Genomic DNA, 6,003 nt, shown 5'->3' on the forward strand with positions numbered 1-6,003 from the left:
CAGGGGGCCAGCCCAGTGGTGAAAGTGGCTAAGTTCAGCACACTCTGCTTCAGCAGCCTGGGGTTTGTGGTTTTGGATCCCTGGTGCAGACCTACACCACTCATCAACCCTGTGTGGTGGTGACCCACATATAGAGTACAGGGAAGTTGGTACAGATGTTAGTTCAGGGCCAATCTTCCTCAAGCAAAAAGAGGAAGATTTGCAACAGATGTTAGCTTAGGGCCAATCTTCCTCTAGTACACACACACACACACACACACACACACATAAATACATTCTCCCTTCTTGGAGCACACAGCTAGACTCCAATATCCAGCATCCCTAGCAGCCATATGATCATGTTTTTCCCAAAGGAAGAGGAAAGGAACTGATATGTGCCATTCTACCCCTCGCTGATAAATTCCCCCCACATACATTTCTTTATGTTCTTCTCCCTTATGCTGATGGATGCAGATGAACATGATGTCCTAGGCACATATGGAAGAACTGTGGGTTCCTGAAGGACCACATAAAAGAATGTGGTCTCTCCAATCTGAACACACACCCAGAATTGTTATGCAGGAAAATATATAGTGGTGTGCTACTGAAATTTGGGGAGTTATTTGGTGAGTTACCATAAACAAATATACCCAAAAAAGTTTAAATCACAGGACCAACATAAATAGTATCAACCTAATAAATTAATATGACCAAAGTAAAATTGGCTCTAACAATTGAGCGGGCCAGTAGTAGGATGGATCCTCTTATCAATTCATTCAGCAACTGTGCCCTGAGTACTCAATGCCAGTTCTGGAAAAGCCCAACAAGGTGCCTGTCCTCTAGGAGTTCACAGTCTCAAAGGGATGATGGGAAAATCCACAAAAATGAAAATGTGAATGAAAAGAGTAAATGCCTCATGGGAAAATAACTGGTGCTAAATGGAGTGCTGGATTACTCTATGTGATGGCTCTGAAAAGGCTGCACAGAGGTGACATTTATATTTCCAGCAGCATGGCAGGAAAGAGCCAACCCTGCACAAATCTGGATGTCATTAGCCTGCCAGAAGGCACACAGTATGGCTCTTGGAGGTAGAAGTGAGTTTGGACAGAGAGGAGGTTAGACTGTAGGTGAGTGTGGCTGGAGGAGCTTGGGAGGAGAGTAGGGGAGGGAGGCTGCAGGGACAGGGCCTGAGGCAGGAGAACCATAAGAGTGATCTATTGCTATTGCAGTATGGCAACATTTCGCCAAGCTGAGTGGCTTAACCAACAAACATTTATAATCTTTCAGTGTCAGTAGACCAGGAATCCAGCAGCGCTCAGCTGGGTGCTTCTCCCAGAGTTTCTCAGGATGTCAGGCTGCAGTCTCACCTGAGGCAGGACCTGCTTCACTCAGGATCTGAGCTCACTCAGGGGTACTGGCAGAACCCTGTCCAGATTGAAGGCCTCTGTGACTCTCTGTCTCTTGGTCTCCCTTCCCAAGGGGAACAGATTACAGAGGGATATGTAGACCAGGAGATGGTGCGCATGGGGAGTCACTAAGGGCAGAAGGTGAAGACCCCAGGAAATTCAGTGCCTTGACCAGAATCACAGGCTGGTAAGCATGTGGAACAAGGCATGAACCCAGCACTCGGTACTCAAATTTGGGGCTCTGGCTGCACCCAGGCTTTCTCAGGGGCCTCTGGAAAGGGCTATGTACATATATGGAGGTGGCATGTAGGTGAGGGTGAGCATTCAGAAGCCTAGATGTGCATTTGGCAAGTTCTTGTCTGAGGAGCCCAGGAGAGGGGAACCCCCTGAGTCAGAACCCCTGTCCACATTACATCCAGGGTGGAGAAAGCTGACCCATTGTCAATTTAATCCCTTACTAGATAATTGAGAAATTGAAGCCCTTAGTGAGGGAGGGATTGACCCATGGCACATGACAGGCAAAGTGCAGAGGTAAGGATGTGTTTCCATCTTCTAGACCATGGCTTGAAACCCTCCCATAGGGTTTGCTTTGGAGATTAGAAGCCCTAAGATCTTGGGAAGCTTTTGCCCATCCCTCCATATGTGGGGTCTGTTTTTTCTGTGCGCCTAGAATTTGAGCACTACCAAACACACACATATGCACATGCACACACACACACACACATACAGTGACATTAGATGTAAGGATTTTGGGATGTGGTCAGAAGAGAAGCAGACACAAGGGAAGTGATAAGAGGAAGAAAAAATAGGTTGGAAGCATTACGTACATGTGACACCACTCCTCCAATTCTGTGGGTATTATCCCACTTATGCCTGAGGACACCCCTAGGAAGTATATGCTACAGTAATCCCTATTGTGTAGATAGGAGACAGAAAGCCTTGAGAGGCACAGTGGCTTATCCAGGATCAAGAACAGGTAACAATAAGGAGTTGTATTTGAACCCAGATCTGTCTCAAAGCTGGGACCCTGGCTGCACTCAGATATTCTTAGGGCCCTGTGGAGAGGGGTATTTTCATGTACCTGGGTGCAGATATGGTATTGTATGGAGAATTGAGGTGAGGAGTCACCCCAAACAGTGGGACTGTTTGAATAGGTGTTATGTGAGGAGGGCACTCAGGTAAGGGGGCCCCAGGAAGTGACGTTACTTCTTTGACAATGGACGCCAACAGAATTTAGAACCCCTGTAACCAGGAACCCACATTCTAGTAACAGCCTCATACCCAGCTCACTTGGCAAGAGGCACTTGACGGTAAAAGACGTTTTGCTGTTAGCCCCCTAACAAGGGCTCTGGCTTCAGGAAACCCTGGAATGAGAGCCTTTTCAGATGCTACAGACAATGGCTCAACCCTCCTCCCCACTGCCTCTGGCCATCTGCCAGGAGGTCCCCTAAAGTAATTCAAAGTGGCCTAGGTCAGACCAGTCTAGGCCAGGCCAAATCTCTGAGCCCTCACTGGGAAGAATCCCATCCCCTCCTCATCAGCACAGGGGAAGAGGGACATGTGATGAAGATTTGACCTTGGCAGAAATAGATTGGTGAGTGGTTTGATAACCTGGTGGTCCTGTCATGTTCACTCTCAAGGTCAGGGCTGACAGGGTAGAAAGGGGATTTCTGAGGTGCTTCTTATCAATGCCAATGTTAATCCAGGTGCTTACGTGTTTTGTGACCTTGGTGGAGGTCTGTGCAGACTGTGGTGTGCGTCTGTAGTGGGGAGAGTTGCATGGGTGTGAGAACCACCAAAGACAGCCAGACAGGGCTCTAAAGCTTTCTGCCTGGCCACCAGACACTGTCTTAGTGGGGTCCTCTACTCCATGTCCCTGCAGGAGAAGAAGATGCCCCACACCACCAACAGAGTCCCACGCTGGCTCAGGGTGAGTGCAGGCGCTGAGGAGATGCCAACACCCAGGGCCCCCATACAGTCAAAGAGGACCCCAGGCCCCAGAAAGCCCTAATATTCCCCTTGGCTCCCTCCTAGATTCCTGCCCCCAAAAGAATATGTATCCCCATCTCCTCCCCCAACCTGCCCTGGCTTGCCAGCCCCTGCCTTGGCCACATGCAAAGTCACTGTCCTCGTATCTATAGGAATATCTGAAAAAGGATATTTGAAACATTTCACCTCATGTTCAGTCAAAAGTCCTTTTGCACTTTTCTGAGAATTTTGCTGTTTTAATTCCCATCCCCAGATGTCCATGTTGTTGTGTGAGCCTTTCGGCACCGTCTCCATGTTTTATACATCATCATGATTAGTAGGGATGCTCTCACCCAAAAGGACATGGGGCTCACAGTCTTATGTCTGTTGCTCTATAATTTCCTGTCCTGAGGGACACATCCCCATGACTCCTCGAGGTCAGGACCTGGGGCCTCACTGATTTGCACAACATTCCAGAAGGGAGACTGACTATCGCAAAAATTCAGCCCTTCACTGAAGTAGGGCCTTCTGTTGCCATTTCACTAGTGCTTCACTGAATAGTGCTTCATGTCCTATTATCTTACATGTTCTCATCTCTACAGTGGGATGTTTCGTTAGAAATCACAGTGATGATGATAGTAATACAGGGAGGTACTGCCAATACTCAGATGACAAACTGAGCTAAGATATTAATACATTTAATTATTCCTGACCTCAAATTGTAATTTTAATGTCCAGAAAGTTTTGACTGCCATTGGCACTCATGAATCACCTCTTGCCTCAGGTAACTGAAGGCTTGAGTATTCAGTCTGAGTTTCAGCCAAAAACACTCCTGGCGGCCTTGGTGCTGCCTCTGAGTGCATGACTCCCCTGTGTCCCACCCCAGGGGGAAAATACATAAATAATAAACAGGAATGAGACCTGCTTGGTGTGGACTGTCTAGGCCAGCAAGCCAGAGAAAGAACTGGAGCCTCTGGTCCCTGCCTTCCTGAGCAGCGACCTCCACTACATCCCCACATTGCTGTATACCTACAGAGAGTTTGCTACCAGCCAACAGGAGTGGCACCTGCTATTGGAAAAGGGAGTGCTCCATCTCTCCAAAGCAGAGTGATGATTCAACTACCTATTAGCTGTTAGTCTTGGGAATGTTGCTACACCCCTCTAAGCCTCAGTTTGTTCCTCCAAAGAGGGGAGTTAATTGAGGATTAACCTCATAAAGTTATTTTAAGGACTCAAGTGCTTTGAGGGTACCTTATCCTGTTAATAGGTGTCCTGGGGGGGCTGTGGTCATGTTAAAATGATCATTTTGCTTCCCCATGTTGAAGCCTCAGCCTCATGTCCCACTGTCCCTGTGGCCTTGAGGTGAGCTGTATTCCCATTTGAAAAGAAGATTTGAGGTTCCATCCAGGGGTGCCTGTCTTGGGTGAAGCCTGAGAAGGGATCCCTCAGGTGAGCAGGGGGAGCCCAGGCCCACTCAAGTATCTGTGATGGGGCTGGTTGGAGCTCATTAATTCCTTAAATCCATAGGAAGCCCCACTGGCACAGGCACTTTTCTAGGCATTGATCATGATTCAACCCACAGGAAAACAACCCTGCCCTCCAGGACACCAGTCTAGTCAGGACTCAGACAAACACATTAGAATTTACAAGCATGTACTTGTCCACAGTACAGTTGATGTGACATCCTTCTGGTCTCATCTAGATACTGATGCATCCTCCCTTCATCTGGTGAGGTTAGTGGAGGTGGTAGGAACTGTAAGAGTGAGTGGGCATGTGTGGAGGGGATGGTACTGGGCAAGGCCACACAGAGCAGAGCCTCCAGAGGCTTGGGTTGGGCCAGGAAAAATGAGGTGATTCAAATCACTATTCCTATGGACTACAGTCTGGAAAGACTTTCTGGGTCTTGGTTCTTGCATTGAGACTTCAGTGATTGGTCTGAGAGTCTTCCTTTGTGTGAGAGGGACATGCAAAGGAAGTAATGGTGATGATATTTTCTTTTCTTGGACCTATAGCAGAAGCTCCAGAGCAAGATCCAGAAGAACCTCAAGAACTAGGGCCAGCTCCAAGGCTAGAGCCCGCTACAGCTCAGAGCCACAGATTCAGATTCACAGCCAGAGGAGGCTCAAGCCACTGCTCTCATTGAACTTTAAGACCTAGAACAACCACCTACATCATCTCCGCAACTAGCCTCAGCTACTGAGCTGCAAGGAGTGCCCGCTACTGCCCCCGAGAATCCCTTCCCCTCCCTTGTAAGAGCATGGTTTCAACTATTTGTTTTTATCTTACTTTTACTTAATGGTTTCCCATATTTTATCTTATAATATTCACTTAAATTAAATTTAACTCTTCTATCCATTTTAATTGTACACTTAACTGTCATGAAGTACACTCAAGATGTTGTACAACCATCCCCACGATCTAGTTCAAGAACATTTTCATCACAGAGAAACCCTGTACCCATGAATCAGTCAGTCTTCCCTCCTCTCACCCCCAGTCCCTGGAAACCACTGATCTTTTTTCTGATTCCACTGATTTATCTCTTCTGGATACTTCCCATAAGTGGAATCCTACAATATATGGCCTTCTGTGTCTGGCTATGTAAAGTAGGAGGAGAGTGATGAAGATTTTTTGGCTGTTTTCAGAAAAATAC

The 6,003-nt window shown here is 47.4% G+C and overlaps 1 long non-coding RNA gene across 1 annotated transcript; it reads left to right on the forward strand.

Moving 5' to 3' along the window:
• Positions 1–2,673: 2,673 nt before the first annotated feature.
• LOC138917191 (uncharacterized) lies at positions 2,674–5,708 on the forward strand. Its single transcript, XR_011424890.1, has 2 exons — positions 2,674–2,979; positions 5,366–5,708. It is a non-coding gene; the product is annotated as an uncharacterized lncRNA (long non-coding RNA).
• Positions 5,709–6,003: the final 295 nt, after the last annotated feature.

The sequence above is a fragment of the Equus caballus genome, chromosome 1, assembly GCF_041296265.1.
Source record: "Equus caballus isolate H_3958 breed thoroughbred chromosome 1, TB-T2T, whole genome shotgun sequence".
NCBI lineage: Eukaryota > Metazoa > Chordata > Mammalia > Perissodactyla > Equidae > Equus > Equus caballus.